Source organism: Peromyscus maniculatus, chromosome 1, assembly GCF_049852395.1.
Source record: "Peromyscus maniculatus bairdii isolate BWxNUB_F1_BW_parent chromosome 1, HU_Pman_BW_mat_3.1, whole genome shotgun sequence".
In the NCBI taxonomy this organism is placed as follows: domain Eukaryota; kingdom Metazoa; phylum Chordata; class Mammalia; order Rodentia; family Cricetidae; genus Peromyscus; species Peromyscus maniculatus.
The window spans coordinates 47,468,192-47,491,115 of record NC_134852.1 but is presented as its reverse complement, the minus strand read 5'-3'; the positions used below and the strand labels follow the sequence as shown (position 1 = coordinate 47,491,115).

The 22,924-nt window shown below is 45.5% G+C and overlaps 1 protein-coding gene across 7 annotated transcripts in view; it reads right to left on the bottom strand.

Annotated features, from left to right (window-relative positions):
- Positions 1 to 22,924, bottom strand: part of Znf536 (zinc finger protein 536) — a 461,385-nt gene that overhangs the window by 384,562 nt on the left and 53,899 nt on the right. For all 7 annotated transcript variants that reach the window (XM_016003574.3, XM_006985020.4, XM_076577521.1 and 4 more), the window contains one exon: positions 19,288 to 19,357. The gene's annotated coding sequence lies outside the window, so the exon portion shown is untranslated. The remainder of the gene's footprint in view (positions 1 to 19,287; positions 19,358 to 22,924) is intronic.

Genomic DNA, 22,924 nt, shown 5'->3' with positions numbered 1-22,924 from the left:
ATTAAAAGTACTAAATTGTAAGAAGTATATTCATATTTCATTCAGTGTTCTGTGCAGAGATGTGTTTCCCTGAGCAAACACAGCTGCACAGAAAAAGTCACCGTCAGAAAACACGCACAACCACAGATCTAACTTTGGATGTGTCAGCTCCCGAGGAACTCTGCTGGGATTAGATTTCTGAGACACTTTTGTCTGCCTCCTAGAAGAAACTCATAACCACTCTTGCATTTTCCAAATCAAAACGACAGGTTAAAGTTTCTCTTTAGATCAGGCCTCAACCCAAAAGCCAACCCATAGACATTTCCAAGTCAGCAAGACCCATACTGGGACTCTTGATGGTGTTGTTTGTCTTTTCCAAATCATACAGCTAGAAAGCCAGTGGGGATGGTGGTACACAGCTGTGGTCAACACTCAGGAGGCTGATGCAGGAGGATTGAGAGTTCAAGGCCAGCCTGTGCTACTTAACCTGGGTGACAAAGTAAGATGCTGTCCTTAAGAAGACAAAGGAAAGGAATAGAGGGAGGAAGGGAAGGGAGAAGGGAAGGAGGGAGGGGAGAAATAGTAGAGATACAACCCAGGATGCACACACATACTCTCTTTGATAGCGGTGTGTCATCAGACCTTAATTTGGAATGGAAAGGCAAGATAGAAAGAAAAGTCTCACAGTTGTGCCATGGCTCAGACACAGAGCCAGGTGATGAAATGGCAGAAAGGTAAGACCAGAGACCCACCATGTCCAAGGGATTTCAATAATATCAATCTGAAACAATAAGAGAAGAGGGAAGCGCAAAGCTGAAGTCTGACCCATGTAAATGAGCATCTCTTTAAAAAAAGAAAAAAAAACTGCCTCCAGGGAACACTCTCACTGGCCTGGTCAGCTAGCAAGCCACTGACCTTTGGAAAGGGGGAGTAGAGAATTAAAGCTGCCAATAAGGCAAGACAATTACTCAACACAGATCGCAAGAGCAAATGAATACATGGGTGAGTAATGGGAGCATTTGTCAGCTGGGGTCAGCAGAATAAATGAATCTGATATTAAAATTTGGAGGGGAAATAATGGATGTGACCCTCTGTCAAATCAAATCAGTATATATGTCCCTAGGAGCCCCTCTGTGCCTAAACCAGGAGTAGTGCCACAGGTGGACCCAGGAAGGATGGACACTTGGTAAACTTTCTCTTCTTGCCAGGTCCTATCTGTAGCCTCCCTGGTATCAATAAAAGGCCAGGAAAGGAGGCCCAGATCCATGCCCTGGTCACCAATCTTTTGGGAAAAGTTCTCCAGGAGTGAGAAGATAGGATTCTCAACCCCAGGCACTGGGGTTCCCAACCTTGGCAGGAGAATACAGGCAAGACACCATCCCCTAATAAAGGGGTCCATGCTGTGCGCTTATCTTCAGCATGGGTGTTAATACATGACTCAAGGAGCATTGCTTCTGGCTTCCTAGTGGGTAGGACAAGCCTGGGGCATGTCTGGTGGAGTGTGGACCTGGGCTGTGGAGCACTCTGCACTGCCCCTGCTTGAGAGCAGCAGGTGTTCAATGTTCTCTTCACTGGTCCCTGTTCCTGAAAAGAGCTTTGCTCCTTCACACACCTGCACTTCCGCCTGTACATGGCAGCCTAAGGTCCTCTCCTTGACTGATACAAATGAAACAAAGCAGTCATAAAAGACCTATGGAGTCTTCTTGCTTTCCCTGGCACCCCAGCATGGCCCCCTCCTGATAGGCATGCCCCTAGATCTGACAGTATATGGTATCCTCTACTGCCCTGACTGCAGTGGGTACACGCTGTCCAGAGCACAGAGGGAGGGAAGATTCCCTGCCTCCCTCTGTTTCCAGGCATCAGGCCTTCCTGATACTTTCTTAGATGCTTAATTGAAATGCCACAAAATCCAGGGGGACAGACAGGTTGGAGTCAGAGATGTGTCTCCAAACATTCCTTTAGACTCAAGGACAAGAATCCTCCAAAAATCATGTCCTCTCTGATGAGACATCTCTTAAATTGCCAGACATACCTTCAAGTCTAGACCTGCTATCAGCCCCGCCATGAGAACCTAAGCTGCCCACTGCCCACCATCTCCCGGTGTGGAAGAAGGCACGGAGCACTGGTTCAAACACCCGTGGTCAGCTTCTCTGTGTTTCAGAGCCCTTGTATCCCCACCTCCATCCTGTCCACTATGACAACCTGGCCTTCATAACCACTGTTTTCTTTCTCCACTCACCTAGTACCTCATGGCCTTCACGGCCATCTTCAAGGTTAAAGAGCTAACTCAGTCCTCATTGCCCTCCCTTTTGATTGAGCCCAGGCTCCCCACTTTGTGGAATGTACCAAGGGAGAAAGGCAGAAGTGTGGTAGGTTGTTTTACTCTTTTCTCTTTGGGAGCCTGCCACCCAGCTCCCAAATAAATACATGGAGACTTATTCTTATTTATAAATGCCCAGCCTTAGCTTGGCTTATTTCTAGGCAGCTTTTCTTGATGTAAATTATCCCATCTACCTTTTGCCTCTGGGCCTTTGCCTTTCTCTATTCCATATACCTCTCTTTCCTTTTTTACTCTGTGGCTGGTTGTGCGGCTGGATGGCTGGCTTCTGGCTTCCTCCTCTCCTTTTCCTTTTCTCACTACTCCATCTTCTCTCTCCTTCTATGTATTCTCTCTGCCCAACAGCCCTGCCTATCCCTCTCCTGCCTAGCTATTGGCCATTCAGCTCTTGATTAGGCCAATCAGGTGTTTTAGACAAGCACAGTAGCACAGCTTCACAGAGTTAACAAATGCAACGTAAAAGAATGCAACACATCTTTGCATCATTAAACAAATATTTCACAGCATAAACGAATGTAACACATCTTAAGCTAGATTCCACAACACAGCAGCAGTGATCAGATCTGATTCTGGCTCCATGAATCCTGTAGGCTTTAGCCTCCTCATCTACAGAATGGGTCACTACTTTGGGTTTTTCCCCTTGGGGGTGCTTTTGGAAGATTCCAGTGAGGAACACACATGTGGATGAGCCCTGAAAACTATCTGTTCAGTTGTGCAGATCCCAAATCATATCTGCTCCCGAGAGGCCCATTCAAGGGATCTATGGACCACAGGAGGTCCCAGCTATGAAAGTGACATGAGGTGGGGGGTGTGGGGGTGAAAAGTAACATGGGAGGGCAATGCAGAGTTAGTTATGTGGTCACTCCAGATGGAGTAACTGGGTCTTGACCTACTGAGTGCTCTGAGAACCTGCAGGAGACTCAGCCCAAAGTTACCCACCCAGGAGGAGAGCAGGGTACCAGGATTCTCTAGCTCCCACCTCATCACTGGTGGAGACTTCTCTAGAGGCATCACTTCCCCCACACTTCCAGCCTATTCCCATGGCAAGCCAAACAGCATGCAGGGCACAGGCTTAAAGGTGATGACAGCGTCTTCCAAACTTGGCTAACAAAGTGTCCAAAAGCAAACAGGTCACTGGGCTGTTCATGAACAATCCTCGGACTGCTTGCTCCCTGAGAGGCTGTGACCCACACTGGTCAAAGAAACCCAGGCAATGCAAATGTCTCTTGGAGACTGCCCTAAGGTAGTTATGCCTCCCACACCGGCAGCTGCCTCTGCCTTCATTTCCAGCCTGGATGAGTTTCTTCATCACACCTGTCTTGGGTGCAGGTATGCTAACCACTGAACCCATCAGTCTGAGAAAGCACTCACGAAGAGCACAGGTCCTGTCCTCAAACAGCTTAGGGCATACCTGAGAGGTAGATTAGGCTTGATGGCAGTGGGGACATGAGCAACATTCCCTGTGTCCATTCCAGCAGAGCTGGAACATCTGGAAAACCAACCTGGATGCTTTAAAATGACAAATAGCTAGTGTGTGATATCTAAAGGTACTTGCTGATGAAAACTCAACATTCATCAAACCTGGTAAACCAGGCCACCAAGCCACTGAGCATCTCTGTATTTTGTTTTATTTCTGTGGTGCTGAGGCCTGAACCCAGGACCTTGAGCATGCTAGTCAAAAACTCTACCTCTGTGCTAACACCCAGGACCACTCTGACTATCATTGGTGAATTCCAGACAGGTGCTCTACTGCTGATCCACACCCCAACCCTTTGAATATCCCTGATAACAGTATCATCCCTAGGTGTGAATTGACCCCCTTCCCTCATTCCAGTCCAGTCTGAATTCCATGTGGGGCTGTTCTCTGCACATGGAGAGCTCTCTGTGTCTGTGTATTAGGCAAGGGCTGGAGAAGCAGGCGTGCCATCTTTCCCTCTGGGAACAGTTCAGGGAAGGCAGATAGAAGTATGGGAACAACTCATTCTCATGGCACCATAAAGGGACACTCTTCAGTCTGAGTCCCTAAAGAATTTGTTTGAAGGGTGGAGAACTGCTGACATTCTAGACAGAGGACATGGCATGAGGAAATCTAAGGAAGATGGAAGGCATATGTGTAGTACATGAAGACCAGCTAACAAACTCATAAGCTGGTGGCTTGTGGGATGCAGCCTCATCCTTAATTCTACGGTGCCGCAGACTATAAAGACAGCACCTTCTGCTAAGAGTGTCCTCCAGACTGAATTCTGTTGTTTCTTCCTCAGAGGCTCTGTGACCCAGACACCTCACTTTCCTCTCTGCAGATCCCTCAGGTCTTTGGTCAAATCCTTTTAGGTCCACGCATAGTTAAAAGAGATCAGGACCCAAAGACCTAAAGCCTCAGATCCAAGTTCTAGGGTCCATCGCTAATGCGCAACTGGAACATTCTACGTGTGGTTGTGGCCTCAGTCCTCCCTCCTCAGGAGCTTGCAGGGCCTTCACTCTCCCTGGGAACTGCAGAGCAACAATCCAGTCTGCTTCAGGGCATCTGAGATGTGCGCTTCCTTTTTTTCATCATTAGGATACATTGGTGGTACATGAATCCTAGTTTAGAATGACTTCCTCTGCCTTACCCCCAAACCTTCTTATTAGAGCTGAGAAAAATATTGTATATAAACAGTTATTATAAAAAATTATTTGTATAATGCGCTAGAACGTGTCCTACATCTTTATTTGGCATCATCTCCACGAGCATGTCTCAGCGCCTGGTACCTTGATGTTGGCTTTGCAGAGACCTCTACACGAGTCTCTCTTCAGTGTGCAGGGCTGGTGTTACCCAGAAAACACAAGCACCTGGCAGGGACCTGTCTGCACCCAGCCCAGTAATTCCCATTCTCCCCAGGCTTTTTTTTTTCTCCAGCATCATACATTACATTTAAGTCTCTCCAGCAATACAAATTTCAATTTGGCCAAGCTCTTTAATATTAATAGTTGTCAATCCAAATGCAGAGTGCATAATAAAAAATTTAATCGAAATGAATAGCTCGTGTATCCCTCTACCTCCTAAATACAGTCACCAATTAGAAAAAAGATGTGGTTATATAACTTCGTAGAATTAAGGCCACCTACTAAAGACCACCACTTAGGCCTGAAGATGCAAAGCGGCCGACTCCATCCTGTTCATTACTCTTAGGGTGTTCCTTTTTTCACAGGCACAAACTGTGAAAATGGAATTCACAAGCATCAGTTCAGGGGAGACACTGAAGCTGAATTATAATCACAGTTCTCCATGTCGATCAAGCAAGGGTTTTATAGTCCTGGATGGCTTCCCAAGCCCAGCCTAACAAGGATGACAAATAACAGCTTGACCTTCATCGAAACCCCATTTTGCAGACAGCATAACTGAGGCCAGAGAACACAGTGACTTGTCTAACAAACCAAAGCCAGGCATCCCAGGCCAAAGGGATTTCTCATGAAGGGCAAGATCAAAAGCTGACTTTCTACCATGATAACTGGGATGCTCCATAATTCTTAGGGGGAACCTGCACAGCAACCCAGCATTTCATTAAATGGCCTGTCATGTTGAATCCAACATTTTCCACTTCTGCAACCACAGAAGCAATCCTGGACTGGCAGAGAGATTTGACCAAGGTCACCCAGTCAGTTCGTGGCAGAGCTGAGACCAGAGCACTCCCTCCTCCCCACCACACACTCACAGTTAGCAGGCACACACATGTGCTCACTCACACTCATGCACTCAAGCGTTAGGGAGCTCTGTAGGACTGAGCTGGCCAGCCTGCTCAGTTGCAGAGTATCCTGCTGAGCACCAGGGTATTTCTTCTGCAAATTACTCTAGGCCTCTTTTGTGATCTGCTCTGGGCTCTGCCCTCAGCTACATCAAGCAGGAAGTTTAAATGAAATGGCTCCCAAGTTCCTTAAATGGTTTAATAAAACATATAGTGACTGCAATGTGCAGTTTATAGTGGCAAACTATTGCCCCTCAGTTGGGAAAAATGACCTCCAGTCGGCAATATTACTTTCAGCTTCATGATTCTAGTCCGCTGACGGCCATTCTCTCAACCCACCGGGCAATTCTTTTCCATAACAAGGCCTGCTGCAGCCACCGTGTGTGCCGCTACAAAGGTGCTGGCAGCATGCCTCCAACAGCTACTGCTGTGATAAGACAAAGAGAGAACGGGCACATGATGGTGACTCGAGAAGGACAGGATGCCACCAGAGAGCAGAGATGCCAAAAATAAGTGAATAAGTGTGGGGAATTCAGAGAGGTTTGAGGAAATTAACTGAACCAGACAGAAAGCTGTGAGTGTGTGCATATGTGTGTGTGTGCATGCATGCATATGTGTGCACATGTATGTGTGTACAAGCATGTATATGCATATGTGTGTATTCAAGCACATGTGTGTATGTCTTCCCTATTTGGCATTGCCCATAAAACTGGAACAGATGAAAGTTAACCAGATTCAGGGGTAGAAAAAAATGGTTGAACTCCACAAAAGATCTTGACATCTGTGACCATAGCTTTAGCAAATGTAAGGAGGGTAGATATGAATTTCTAAAACTCTCTGCCACGTTAATAACAAATAGCTATTACTAACACTTCTAATCACAAATGCCATTTCCGATATCTGGTGCTGAAAGGTTCTGCCTCATCTAAAAAGTTCTGGAATTTGACTGCCAGAAATGGATGACTTTTATCCTAAATTGTGCATTGAGATGGGTTCCTAGGTTCATTAGTATTATATGGTGAATTAGATTAGACATTTTATGATTTTTCAAAAAAGCCTTTTTTGATATAAAAAAAGCAGCAATTTCCCTTTTTGACATTTTTCATTTTAAGGTAATAAAAATGGCACATGTGTACTGTGGCATAATGGATTAATTAAGGAATATTATGTTTATCCTAACCCTCAACCAAGTTGTACATCTTCATAACTCACTCATAAAAATTAATGCATTATCTTATACCTTGTAATGATAGATCTTCTATTTTTAACCAAAACTGCTCAGAATACATTGTTCTAAACTGGATTATTCTGAGAAATAGTAGATACCATATTCTGATATCATCAGTCCAAAATTATATTGTTATTTTAAAATATTATAGGATTATATATAAAATCAAAGTTTTCTCCCTACTGTGGCTTCTAATTGACTGGGCATTTGCCTCCAACAAATGAAGCCTCTCCTCCACCTACCCTGAGACAGCCTATTCCATAGCTTCTCTCATTCGCAATGGATGCGTTGTTTAAAACAAACACACACACACACACACACACACACACACACACACACACACACACGCACACACACACATGCATAGTATCAAAGAATCACCGGACAGTATTTTTTGGCTATTTCTTTCTGTCTTGATGGTAGATATGAATATAAAAGAATATTCATGCAAGATTCATAAAGGCCCCAGATTTCTAAATCAACACATGAAAAAAAAAATCCCTAAAAATAATAATGTCCAGATGTTGCTTATTTAAATGAGCTGTTGCCATTTAATGTTGCCAATCACAAAAGTGAAAGAGTTTGTGAATTCCAAGGTATTCATCATTTATAGAGGATTTATATATACGTGTGTGTGTGTGTGTGTGTGTGTGTGTGTGTATATATGTATATATATATTATATATATATATATATATATATACTTTTTTAAATTAAGGAAACATCGGGTGATTAAAATGAGCAATTTCAATAAACATGAATGATTTCTCTCATAGAGGCTGTCTTCCTAACCTTGGCCAAGTTCACAAAACCCTCTCTCTAAATCACTACAGGCTCTATACCCTCCGTGCAGTTTACCAGCCCCCAAATACAGATTGTTTGTAAAAGCATGACTTCAGAAGTGGTGGACAGACTCTTCAGAATCAGTAGGTATAATCTCTCTCTCTCCCCCCTCCTTCCTAAACCCCCTCCCCTTTCTCCTCTTTCCCTCCCTCCCTCTTCCCCACTCTATGTATGTGTATGTTTCTCTCTTGCCCTCTCTGAATTAAAACTGCATACTTTAATTCTGGGCTGTGTTTTTTGGTTGGTTTGTTTATATAAGACAACCCCTCCCAATGGATCTTCAGCTAGCTTGGAAATTGCTATGTGGCTCATGCTGGCCTTGAACTTACTATGTGGCCCAGATAATCCTCCTGACTCAGTCTCCCAGTTGCTGGGATTGCAGGTGTATGTCAACATGTTCAACTTTCTTACTGGTGTGAAAAAAAAATGAAAACCAGAAACTCAAAATGTTTAGCCAGAATCATACAGCTAAGAAGCAAAAAAGGATGGAGAACACGGTTCTCTGGGGTGGACCCACTAAGTTTCAGTGTTAGCTACAATCCAGGCCCATCAGCATGGCTGCACCCAGACCCAAGTACCTGTTTATGGGGCCTGGGAACCTAACTTGACACAGATCTCCCCAGCAATTCCATCACTATAATAGGTTCCCTGGTCCCACATCTCCAAGATTCCAAGCAAATTTCCCTGGAACAAGAAGGGATGACAGAGTCAGTGAACTGTTCCTGCAGAGTTTTGATGGTTCGGGGATGCTGCAAGAACCCCCAAGTCAAAGTCCCCAGGGCTTGGGAACACTGACTGAGGAGAACATCCAGGATCTATCCTCAAGAGACCGAAGAGCAAATCATCCTGGTTCTGGTAAGTCCTGGACCTGGAAAGTCCTGACCACTGAAATAAAGCTACATACCCTGGTTCTGCCTGACCTGGACCTTAACAGTTTTCTAAGTTAACAGCCAGGTAAAGCAGGCTCCTGCTACACAGCTTGGGGTGCAGGGTCTGGCCCACGAGGGAGGATCCTAGGTGGTAGGATCCTCTGGTCCATATGCAGCCAAGGGCATGGGTTGACTCAGACTGTGGTGTTGTGTGTGGATTGGTTTCAAACATGTGTCTGGAAGTAGCCCACTGTCCTAAAGGAAAAGTGTGGTGGGATTATAAAAAAAGGGAGGAGGGGGCAGAAGTCTGCGATGTAGGGACAACTCACAAGGGTTCTGTGCCAGGACAAGGCTCATGCCTCTGAGCTCCATGCATGCTTTACCATAAAGGCAGGCATCTCCTTCCCACAGCTCCCATTCAGTCTGAATAAAGGGCTGCCAGGAGGAGAGCACAAGACCACTCCTTTCCCCACACTGTCATCATAGTCCCTGCAAATTCTAAGCCAAGATCTGCAGCTCTTCTCCTTCACAAAAAGGGAAGTCAACTACATTGCTGCATCACCCTGAGAACAGAGTGTGGATTGCCCTTCCGAAGTTGTCCTTGTGTCTGTGTTGAAGCACAGGTTGGTCTAAGAGGTTTGTGGTTGATTTTTTTTTTTTTTTTGAGTTAAGGAATGAAGCCCTCAAGTATTCAAAAAAGGAGCAGCCTAAGATCAAATATGTTCTCCTGACAAAAGCATGGGAAGGTAGTCTCTTCAACCAGATGTCAACTCCATGCACCCCACATCATTACCAGATATACTAAGAGAGTGTGTAATCAGATGCCTGGTAGCAATTATAGTAGATTTCCAATTCAGTCTTTTATTAAATCCATCTAGTTGTGAGATAAAGGTAGAACATGGCAGACCAAAGGGACCATCCCGGGTTTCATGCTGGACTGTACCTCAGGACACGGACACATCCAGTAATATCTTCAGCAAAATCTCAGTTTTTGACATACAGGGGAAGTGGTATAACTCTGGCCACTAGAAGGGTCTTCTGTAGCTGAGGGCTCGAACCTGACTCTGGACATCTCAAGACCTCTTCAATCATCTTGTCTTTATTGAGCTTTACATGCACCTCTCCTCCCTGGTGTCAACACCACTTACACATGCTTAAGCTCAACTCATATACCAGGAACTCTGGACACATATGAGGCTAACAACAGGTCACTCAAACAGAGGCTAAGAGGTGCTTTTGTCCATTCTTTTCCCCACCAATGGACCAAGTACCACTTAGAGGACCACAGAACTACCTCTCTGTCTCTCCTTTCTATCAGGGAGCCTTCCCCAACTTCTGACCCAACCACCCTAGATAAACAGACAGATGAACTCACTTTAGTATTGCCTCAGCAAGAACTTGCTTTGATGGACTCATTTCTGGCTTCCCACGGGGGTTTTTAAGGCAAAAAGAAAGCCACAGAAGCAGGACCTGGACCCTGCAGAGGTCTACCCATCCTTTTCCTTGGATGACATCCATAGTCAGCACAATCAAGGTTCAAACAAAGGGGCTTTCCCCAAGAAGAGTGTCATTGACCAGGTTCCCTAAGGAGTCTTGGACCAGTGAAACTTTGACCAAGAAAGGACAACTGCAGTGACTTCTAGGACAGTTATTGACTCTGAGCACTGCCATCAGGCCGAGAGGGTAGCCAAGCAGACCTGGGTGAAGCTCTCACTGCCATCCACCTCATCTACCCTGCAGCACAGCTACCGTTCTCTCATCCACAGCCACCCCAGAAGGCAGCATCAGAACCTCATCTCTGAAATGGGGTAATGACAGGACTCATTTCATGAGATCATTGCAGAAATTAAATGAGATCATGCATATAAAATGAGGACAGTGCTTGTCGCTCACAGTCAACAGGCGCCAGCAGCTGCACACATTGGGTTTTGCCAAGGACTGATCTGCCCAGCACCAGGCCAGGCCCTGTGGAGGCTTTGCAATGGGTGTAAGCAATCAGGCGAGTAGGCACAGAGTCCAAATCAAAGCACACCCTGTGGGATGGAAAGGACAGTGGCCACATCTAGCAAAGAGGATGACCAAAAGTCCCTCTTGTCTCTCAGCTACAGCAGCAACATTCTCCAGTCCCATGACTGAAAGCTTCACCCTTAAAACTTCAAGGTTCTCAAATAGTTTTCTTGTTTCTTTACCCACAAACCTTTTCCCAATGAAAGTTTGTTTACACAGACATGTCGAGCAGGTGCCCATGAATTGATCCTGGAGAGAGTGAAGTGCAGAGTGAGTGTGCATTGTTTAGCATGGTCACAGCCATGTCAAGCACCAATGCCTAAGTCCCAAGTGAGTGGCAAAGCCTTCCCTGGGTGAGGCTCATAGGGCTGACAAACCTTTCCTTGGATCCAAGTGTGAACGCCAATAGTGCATGCAGGAAATAACCACCATAGCTTTCTTCCTAGTGTGTGCAGGAAATAACCATCATAGCTTTCTCCCCCAGATATTTACAGCCTTGCTCCCCTACAGAGAGTGTTCTTACTGAGCTCAGACAAGCCTGTTTCCTTGTATGCAATAACCCTGCCTCTCTGTTCAAGCATACACAATAAATACACTGAACTTCTTGGGTTTTGCAGCTTCTCCATTAGAGATCCCAAACCACTCAATCCCAGCTTTCCTGTGTCCGTGTGCCTGTCACTTCTTCATTCCCTCACCTCCTCCAGTTAGAGTTCTAGGATGTAAACCATGCAGGGCATGGCAGTAGAGCAGTGTCCTGAACTCTCAGTGCAATTCCCTCTGTTTATGGACTAGTAACAGTTCAGTTGCCACGTTAAATCACTCGTTCTCACGTGTGCTCCCCAGGCCAGTAGCATAGGCATTGTCTCAGAACTTACTAGAAATGTCAATTCAAAGACCTAGCCCAGAATTTTTGAATCAGAAAGCCTGAAATAGGGCCCAAAGATGGATTTCCTTCCCTCCAAGGAGATTCTGACACCCGTTCCAGGTGCAGCTTCCCTATACTGTCTTGGATGCTTATACCTTAGGTCTTCCCAGACCCACCACTCCCACAAGGAGATTTACAAGTTGATTTCCTGACTGAGGCCCAGACCTGGGTGGGTCTTAAAAGCAATCTGAGCAATTCTAAGCTGGCCAAGGTTGAGAGGAGCACCGATCTAGGACAACTGTCACTCAAGTGTGGTCCAAGGACCAGCAGCACCAATGTGGCTGGGAGCCTGTTAAGAAGACAGCACATCTGTATCAGACCAATGAGTTTTCAAGCAGGTTCCTGATGTCTTAATCTATGCTGTTTGTGTTTATGAAACAAAGTCTCATCCCATTATATAGCCCAGGCTGGCCTCAAAGCGTGCACCAATCCTCCTGCCCTCAGGCTCTCCAGTGCTGGGATTACAGATGTGTGCCACCACACAGCTAATCTAGATCCTTCTGCATTCCTCAAAGAACTTTAGTTGGGTGGTTCAAACTCCTCAGCCTTCAGGTAGAAACCAGCAGCTGTGATGACTGAGCCTACTTAAAGCCACCCAGGCTGGCAGCAGTGAATCAAAAATGGAACCTAGTTTCTAATTCCAAGATCAGACCCACACAAGCTCCATCTGAGCAGGCTTGCTTCCACCTTCCCCAGAACCTTTCCCCAGCTTTCCATCCCAGAGTTCTCAGAGAGTTCATGAAGAAGGGACAAATAACTCTCCATGTTTCATCCTTTATGCATCAAGAAATAATAAAAGGTTCCTAAGTACTGAGTCCATACATCCTGAGGATGGATGGATGGATGGATGGATGGATGGATGGATGGGATGGATGGATGGAAGCCAGTTATGGTGACACATGCCTTTAATTCCAGCCCTGGGGAGGCAGAGGCAAGTGGATGTCTGTGAGTTTGAGGCCATCCTGGTCTACAGAGCAAGTTGTGGGCCAAGCAGAGCTACATAGTGAAAACCTGCCTTAAAATAAACATAAATAGATAGATGATTGATTGATTGATAGATAGATAGATAGATAGATAGATAGATAGATAGATAGACAGACAGTCAAACAACAAATGGGAAGCTTTCTGTTATGTATATTTCACCACAGATTTGTTTAAAAATTTAAACAAATAAAAAATGATCAAACAATGTGTCCTCCATGATCCTGTGCTACAATGGATCAATCCTTGTCACAGAGGCTGAAGATTAGCACAGTAAACACCCCCAAAAGAAAATGAATAGAAAGTTGTCATGTTACATGTGAAAAAAGGGATCAGTGTCCAGTAAAGATCATCCTAAAACTTTATTAAGTCTGTGAGGCACACGTGCTGAGTGAGCTGGTCATAGACACAGACACAGAGAGACAAGCCTGGCCCTGCAATCTGCCCCTTCTGTCCTGCACAGGATCAGAGGCACTCTGCCCATGCATGTGTACAGGCAGAGGGGTTGCACCAGAGTGCCCGATGGGCCAGAGGTGGGAGGGCGATTCAGCCACCCAGGCACTTCCATGGCTCCTCATGGAGGTGCACCCTGCCTGGGGTGGTCAATGATCTTGTCAGGGACAGAAAAGTTCAATGACTACAAGGGTGAGTTTAATTATACGTTGTCGCTGACTAGCAGTAGTTACGATGGTACAATTATACATGTAATTTATCAGCAAGATACTTGCATACATAATAAACTAAAGCAAAATGTGAAATTTCAGTGGCAGCTAAAAATATCAAAATGGGTTGTGATGTGGAGCAGACTCACTCACAAGAGGGTGTAAGAGCGAAAGCTACAGCCCTCCTCCCTCCCCAAAACATGGGAACAACTCACCCACTGTGACCACGTGGCTTCCATCCCAGGAACTCACACCCCCCCCCCCCCCCCCCCCCCCCCCCCCCCCCGCAAGCAGCAAGCAAATCCCAAACCCCCAGTGGTGTGTCAACAATGCTCCCTCACAAAAGAAATGGCATGGGGAAGCTGACTTAAGAAACTCACCACTTGTTCTGAAGTCCTCTGAACTTACTAACCAAGGTCCCCAAGGGTGTTAGGGAGACCACATGCCTGGCAATGTCTTGAGGACACTAGCTTTGGTAGGAGCCAGAGAGGGCTTAATTTCTGAAAATGGTTTATAGTTTCATTATTCTTGTTTAAAAGCAGAGGAAATGAAGAGATGACTAAGCAGAAAAAGGGAAAACAATGAACATTTCATACATCTTTCACTTGTCAACTTTGAGCCAGACATTGCCTTAAGCATGTGGCGGTGGTATAATCCATGGCAGGACATTAGTGTTATTTCCAATGTATAGATGAGAAAATGAAAGTGTAAGCTACTTGGCAGCCAATGAGCAGCAGAACTAATGTCCTGACCCAGGGAATAGCATTCCAAAACTCATGTTTGTGCTAGAACTCCAGAGCCAGTGTGATAAATAATGGATGTCTCTCCTTCTCTATTATTTTCTCCCTAATGCTGAAATGATGATCACTGTACAATAATTTAAAGGTCAGTGATGGAGAGACCTGGACCCTCCCTATCACCAGGATGACATGTCCTAGTATGTTCATTACACTGACTGCACTTGGTCTTGTGAATATACCAACTGGACTATCAGCCTATCCTGAAGATAGATTGACCCTACAATGTTGAGAATGGACCAATCCAAGGAAATGAAACAATAAATTAGAAGGAGATCTAAGAGCCTCTACAAATATAAAATATACAGTTAGACTTATAGCCAGGAGATAGACATCATGCATGTGCACAGAAAGTCTTCTGAGCCTTGTAAACTACCTACTCTTTGAAACAGGTCACCTCCCCCCTACTTGAGCTCTTCATCTACTTCCCCATACATTGATCCATCTATCTGTCTATTCATTCCTCTATCCAGTCATTCTTTCTAGTACATGTCCTTCAGCCCAGCCACAAAGAATCTTTCCACTTACAGTGATTCCTTTACATAGTCCATTTTCCTCTACTTGGAAAAAAATAACTAAAAAGAAGAGACAATGAGAAAGCTTGGCTCTAACTGCCCATTTTGAAGTTTAAAAAAAAAATGTGTAAGAGGCCAAGAGTGAAGAGATGGTAAAGGTGGCATTTCACTGTTGTCAGAAATTTATGTTAAGACTTAAAACAAAGTCCCATGCACTGATTCACTTACCCATCCATTCATCCACTCACCCATCTACCCATCTATCAATCAATTCATCCACCTACCCATGTACTCATCTGCCCATGTATCCATCTATCCATTCCATTCATCTACCTATCTGTCCTCTGTCCAACTTTTTTCTTATCTACCTACTTATTTTTTTCATCCATTTACCTACACGTTGATCCATCCACCTAGCCACCCACCTAACCACCCATCCTTCTATTCATTCATTTTTCATTCCCACCTATCCACATATTTACCACACATGCATCCATCTACCCAATCACTCATCTATCTATCCATTCACATGTTCATCTATCCATCTGCCTACTCGTCTACCTAACATCCACACACCCATCCATCTATCCTACACATCCATCCATCTACACATCTATCTAACCCACCTATCCAGTCATCTACTCCAAATATCCATCTAAACATCCTATCTATCTATCCATTCATCCACCTAACTATTCATCCATGATGTATCTATCTACCCAACCCACCCACTTTCTACTATTAGGAACCTTCTATTCATCAAGTACCACTCCAAGAACTAGGGAAATAACACTGAACAAATGACCCATACCCTCACCAGTCTTACCCTTCCATATGGGAGACAAACCAGAAATAGGTGAAGATGCTTCCTACCCCAAATGTCACAATGCATTTGAAAGCTTCCTAACACAAAGGTAAATTAGCTCCATTTGCTCATTTGTTGTTAAAACAAGCAAGAAAGTCTCATATGGAAAATGTTAATGGTACAAAAATGCACTCCAATGATGCAGAATCATCTGAGGGTAAATATTGCAGTAGTATTTTTATGACAAAAGCTTTATTCCTCATCTTCTCTATCCTTGATTTAAATATATACATGTATGTGAGTGCACATGTATCAAGATTTGAGTATTTCAATATAAATTTTGTATTCAAAATACTTTTCCTGATTTCAGTTGATTGCATATTTCGAGTCAATGTTGCAGTAGTAATTCTTGTTCTGAATCAAAAATAAGATCTCTCTCTTGGTCTCTCTTGGTCTCTCTTGGTCTCTCTCTCTCTCTTGGTCTCTCTCTCTCTCTCTCTCTCTCTCTCTCTCTCTCTCTCTCTCTCTCTCTCTCTCTCTCTCTCTCTCTCTCTCAATCGCTCCCACCTCCAGTCCCAAGCAGCCCTGATATTCAAGCTACTTTTCAAGCTGACTAGTTCAAAAGGCAAAACCTGTTTCTTCTCATTTATTTTCCTGCTGAAGCTCTGTGGAGGGCTGGGACTGGGGGTGAGGATGGGGATGGGGGTGGAAGTGGGGTTGAGGATGGGGCTGGCAGTGGGGGTGGGGATGGGGGTAGAAGTGGGGGTGAGGATGGGGCTGGGAGTGGGGGTGAGGATGGGGATGGGGGTGGAAGTGGGGGTGAGGATGGGGATGGGGTGGGGGTGGAAGTGGGGGTGAGGATGGGGATGGGGTGGAAGTGGGGGTGAGGATGGGGATGGGGGTGGAAGTGGGGGTGAGGATGGGGATGGGGTGGGGATAGAAGTGGGGGTGAGGATGGGGATGGGGTGGGGGTGGAAGTGGGTATGAGGATGGGGGTGGGTATGGGGGTGGGGGTAGGGGTAAGGATGGGGGTGGGGGTGGAAGTGGGGGTGAGGATGGGGATGGGAGTGAGGGTGAGGATGGGGATGGGGGTGGAAGTGGGGGTGAGGATGGGGGTGGAAGTGGGGGTGAGGATGGGGATGGGGGTGGAAGTGAGGGTGAGGATGGGGGTAGAAGTAGGGGTGAGGATGGGGATGGGGTGGAAGTGGGGGTGAGGATGGGGATGGGGATGGGGATGGAAGTGGGGGTGAGGATGGGGTGGAAGTGGGGGTGAGGATGGGAATGGGGGTGGAAGTGGGGGTGAGGATGGGGGTGGGGTGGGGATGGGGTGGGGGTGAGGATGGGGATGGGGTGGGGGTGAGGATGGGGATGGGGTGGGGGTGAGGATGGGGATGGGGTGGGGGTGGGCTGAGATGCCAGCTCACACCACATCACAAAGGCATCAGGGATAGAAGGACAACCCTTCCCACTTCGATTTGAGTGTGTAATTGTTTGAGAGATCTCCGACACTACAATAATGTCATCCTTGGTTGACACAATTTTAAAGCCCTTTGAAAAGGTTGAATGTTATCAATCACGAGCATGATTATAATGGGGTTTGAGTGGAAGAAGCTAAAGACTCAAGCCCTTGCTGGGGCCTGGCTCTCTGACAGAGAAGGGAAAATGAAAAGAGAGGACTGTACTTCAGTCTATGTCCACCATCAACATGTCCCCTCTCCCACAGCCAAAAATGGATAAGAGGTACCTGAGGCTCCAGAGTTCCCTCTAGAGTACCCTAGTACTACAGGGATCTGCTTGTGTGTCTATCACATGAGATAAATGGGCTCCAATAGGGACTGTTTGAATCCCCAAGGATATGTAGAGATTTCTGGATTTATCTTGGTTGTCCCTGTGAGGAAAAGGCTTGTGCTCACGGCATGACAAGACCAGGGATGCTGTGAAGTATCCCACTGTTGGGACAGCTTCCTACAGTGCAGAAGCGTCTAACTTAACATACTAAAAGTGCCAAATCTGAGGAGTCCCGTGTCAGACCCAACAAGGTCTGTCATTGGCAAACGAGAAGATGGGGCTTGAGAGGAGCATCCTGGGGCATCTTTCTGATGACACCTCCTCTGGCTTTGTCACCTCTGCTGTCTACCAGCAGAATGAGGCAGGTGACAAAAGAGGGGACCAAATGGCAGGAAATAAAAGCAACTTGGAACCAAATCACATATTTTTCTGTCTTTGACCTAAAATATACTTTTTTTACTGAAGTCAGAAGGGACCAGAGACCTGGCAATTTATATTGTTTCTTTTCTTCTTCTTCAAGGCAAAGCAACCCAGACCCGACAAAAACAAACGAATCTTCCCAGCAGATCACTGGGACTGTCACACTCTCAACTGACAAATCACAACAGTGCCTACAGACCTGGAATTTGCCCGTCACGTCCAATCACATGCCCTGGATTACTAAGGCAAAGAATTGTGAATTTCATTAAATATGTTAAAGGGGGAAAAATCAGCTTTGAAAAATAGTAATCCTGTCTTTCAACAAAAATATTATAGGAAGCTATGAATTTGGTAGATCCGAATAGGATGTTGGTACATGTTTTACTAAGGTAATATAATGGCACACTATTATTAGATCACATTAATCATTACTGTGCCAACGGCACTGACAGCCCGCTGAAAAGGATTGAAAGGCCTGGTAATGGATATAAATTACCCATTGTGTGATAAAAGGATTTTTACTAAGAAGGTAAGAATAAAACAGCAAATTTCTAATATAACTGTTGTGTAAAAACCAAAATAAAAGTAATCCACGGTCAGTAATATCCACAAAATCAGAAGTAAGCACTTTCCCCAATGAGATAAAGTCACAATAAAAAAATACATATATTTAGTAGAATATAAAATTAATTTCTGAGTGCATAATCCCACTATCAATTTCCCCTGGTTTATAGAGTGACCTCGGAGATGCATGGCCAGAAGAAGGTGGACTGGACTAATTAAATCTGAAGTGAGATTACAGAAATTCTGGGGCCACCTTAAATGGGGCCAATGAAAGCATCACGTCCCACGATGCTCTTCTATACTATACAAGTTTCAAGGGCTTCTGTGTAGGAAAAACACTCCACTTGTGAGCTTGGAGTCTTAGGGCTGAGATGGCAGATGTGGCACTGCTCTGGGACAGATGTCCCCCAACTTTTGGCCAGTCCACTGAATCGCATGGGACTGTCAGGGAAGTGACGACAGGTGGTTCACTCATGGGGTCGCCTGGCTTCCAGCAGCTCCAGCTCACCAGCTCTAGTCCCAAACTGCCACAGCTCAGATGCCACACAACAGTGAATGAAGTTGTCCCTTGCTAGGCTCTGCTTAGCTGGTTGCTGTTTGGGTTTCAGGGGTAGGTATGTCTGCTGAGTATGTGTTCATCCCACCCAGAAGACCTGAACCCCAGGCCACCTTTCACAGTCCACTGCAATCATCTGAACAGAGGAGAGTTCATGAAAGGATTCTGTCTTCGCATGGAAACCTGTGACAAGTCCCTACCCCCAAGAAAAGGCAGTTCTGGATTTCCCCAGACTCACAGACAGACACTCCCCCACTTCAACAAACTACAAAGTGATAGTGGTCCTTACCAGGCAAGTCTTAAAGTCAAAGAGTTCCGTCCTGGATGAAAGGTGTTCTTAAAGCCGTGGTGTTCAGGAACTGTAAAAATAAGACCTGTTAAAAATCTGAAATCACAAACACAGTCTTCTAGAAGATACACCAATAGCACTCATCTAAGGGCAACTTGCTGGGCTTTGGGAGAGCCAAAAAATATTTGCTAGCCCCACTGCCCCAATTCTTCTAGTGATTTGCCAAACAGGAGCTTGTGTGACCTTTGCTGTGATGAGTCAAATTTGCTCAGCTTGTTTTCAGTGGGGGAAACGCCACCTGCAGAAGAGGAGGAGGCGGAGCTTCCAAGCCATCTCTCCAGATAGGCCAGGAGAAGAAATAGAGCAGAGAAGGCTCTCCCCTCACTCCTCCTTGGCATGCTGAAAGCAGGGAGCTTAGGGGGTTCTCCTCACTCTGGTTTATGGTGTTCCCTACAAGAGACTAAAATTCCACCCCAGATTTCAAGTGGGCAAGTCTGTTCAGTGACTGAGGGGGTATTTGGTGAGTCTTTCAGAGGTCTATGCCTGAGTGCAATTTACGGATGCCATGTTTGGCATCAGTCACCTCTACTGAATCAAGTCCAGAACAGTGGCCCAGTTAGCTTACTAACTTTCTCACTCTGTGTCACAAATGCATGCTGCCCACCCAAACAATGTCACCTGCCTGAGTGCTTGGTTTGTGAGATGTGGCCCAGCTAGCCAGCTAGGATACTCATCCACAGTGGCTCCACAGCCACTGGCTGAGTGCTCAAGGCAATCTGTGATCACCAGCCCACTCTCCTCTGTTATACACTACCATCTTATGAAAGGCATCATATGGGCCAAGGAAAAGTCCTCTCCCGATAGGATGTGTTGCACATTCAGTTAAAGAACAATTTACCCATGGTTTTGAGGGTACTTATCTGCAAACAAAGATCACAGATAGATGTAGAAAACCAAAAGTGGCAGCTTTGGCCCAAGATGTCAGCTATTTGGAGTGTTGCAAGCAAATACCCCTTCCACACCCCAGACCGACTTCTGGCCACTGGAAAGTATTCACAATCACACACTGAAAGCATTTCTTCTGTTCAGGATTAATGACCAGTGAGGAAACTACTATTGTGGGCAAGTTGTCTTTTTGTGGGAGAGAGCACTTGATTTGTTTTGTTTTTTAAAACAGGGTCTCCCTGTATATCACAAGCGAGCCTAAAAGTCCCTGGGTATCTGTCCCAGTTAGTTTTTTTCTCAACTTGACACAAGTTTGGGTTATCTGGGAAGAAGGAACCTCAGTTGAAATAATGCTTTCATTATATTGACCTGTAGGCAAGTGTGTGGGAACATTTTCTTGATTAATGATTGATGTAGAGGCCAGGCATACTGGTGCATGCCTTTAATCCCAACTCGGGAAGCAGAAGCAGGTGGATCTCTGTGAGTTCAATACTAGCCTAGTCTACAGAGCTAGTTCCAGAACAACCAAGGCTATCCAAAGAAACCCTGTCTCAAAAAACAAAACTACTACTAATAATAATAGATGTAGAAGGGCCCAGCTCACTGTGAATGGTGCCATCCCTGGGCAGATGGTCCTGGGTTGTATTTAAAAAGCAGGCTGGGGAAACCAAAAAACAGCATTCCTCCATTGTTTCTGCTTCAATTCCTGCCTCCAGGTTCCTCCCCTTGTTTCCCTTCAGGATTGTAATCTGTAAAAAGAAATAAACTTTCTCCTTCTGAGTTGCTTTCAGACAGTGTTTTATCACAGCAATAAAGATGGCTCAGTGGTTAAGAGCACTGACTGCTCTTCCAGAGGACCTAGGTTCAATTCCCAGCAACCATGGAGGCTCACAACTGTCTGTAACTCTAGTTCCAGGAGACCTGGCACCCATGGCAAAACACCAATGCACATAAAGTAAAAACAAATAATTTTAAAAAAGAATGCAAGCCAGGACAAAAATCTAGACTGTCATCCAACTCACAGCCCTGCTGTCTCTGCTTCCCGAGCGTTAGGATTAGAGACATTACCACTATGACCAGCTTCTGTACATAAGTTCCTATCTGCTTGTCTTGAGACAATGCTTTCAGTTTGAGCTATCTAGAACAAGGTACAGCCTCCCCTTATTCTTTCATGTTTTCTTTCTTCTTCTGTGTCACTAAGCATTAAGATCTAACCATTGAAAAACCAGCATTCAGGTACTGGGAAGATTGTAGCTAGAGTTTTTTTGCCTTGTCCACAGTCAGGACAAATCTCTGTCACCTGCCAGTCCCACAGCCGCTCAGACCCAACCAAGTAAACACAGAGACTTATATTGTTTATAAACTGTATGGCTGTGGCAGGCTTTTTGTTAACTTTTTATAGTTTAAATTAATCCATTTCCATAAATCTATACCTTGACACATGGCTCGTGGCTTACCAGTGTCTTTACATGTTGTTTGTCATGGTGGAGGCTGGCAGTGACTCCTTCCGCCTTCCTGTTTATATTTTTTTCCTCTCTGTTAGTCGCGCCTATACTTCCTGTCTAGCCAATGGCCAATCAGTGTTTTATTTATTGACCAATCAGAGCAATTTGACATACAGACCATCCCACAGCAGGAGATGGCTCTGTTGTTAAAGTACTTGCTCCACAAACCTAAGACCTGAGTTCAAGTCCCAGCACCTATGTTAAAGTCAAGATGCCGTGCCATAGTATAATCCTAGTGCTAGGGAGGCATAGACAAGAGGATTCCTGGGACTCAACTAGCCTAGCACAGTGAGCCTTGGCTCCCAGTAAGAGACTATGTGTCAATAAACAAGGTGGATGACTTACTGACCTCTAGCTTCCATGTGCACACTTGTGCATCTATGCATCACACACACACACACACACACACACACACACACACACACACACACACAAGCGAGCTTTTCACATTGCAGTTTGTGTGGTCCTTAGGTAGCTTCAAACTGAAAGGTTCTGAGCCGCATAGGCTCTACAGATCCCTCTGCCTTGCTCTGGGTATTCCCTATGTTGGGGAGGGGTGGTTGGAGTGGTGTGCAGACTGAGAGTTTATATCCAAGCTCATGACTTGCAAAATTCTAGGGCTGTTCTCTGGGGACTGTTCACTTAGAAGCTTTGTAAATTCTGATGACAGGAGAACACAGGGAGGGAGACTTCTCAGGGAAGTCCCACACCAGCTTGTCCTCAGGCACTGAGCCATTGATCAGAACAGCCCTGTCTCTCTCAATCTACGAGGGGAGGTGATGGGAGCAAAGCTCCAGGTTCTGCATCATCAGTTAAGAAAAGGCCCAGCACAGCTTTGGGGCTATGTTGCCTCCCGGGACTGATCTGGAGTTTGTCCAAAGGTGGGTAGCCGACATGCCAGGGGGCAGCTGCCAAGTAAGACAATGCTGAAGGCACAGGACAAGAAATTGAGTTAGCCCCATTCCTGTCTTTCTGCGTCTGCCTACGTAGGAGGAGCTCCAGGTGTCTGAGGTCGTTAGAATCATTGAAGGTTGGGAAAGGTGATAGCAGCAGACCAGGGATGCCCTCTGGACCCAGGTAGGAAGAAAAGAAAATGCCAGCATAGTACTTCCATCTGCCTCAAGGGAAGAAACTGCTATTTGGGTGCAGGTGAGTAACACACATTTAGAGCTAGTCTGAGGTATGAC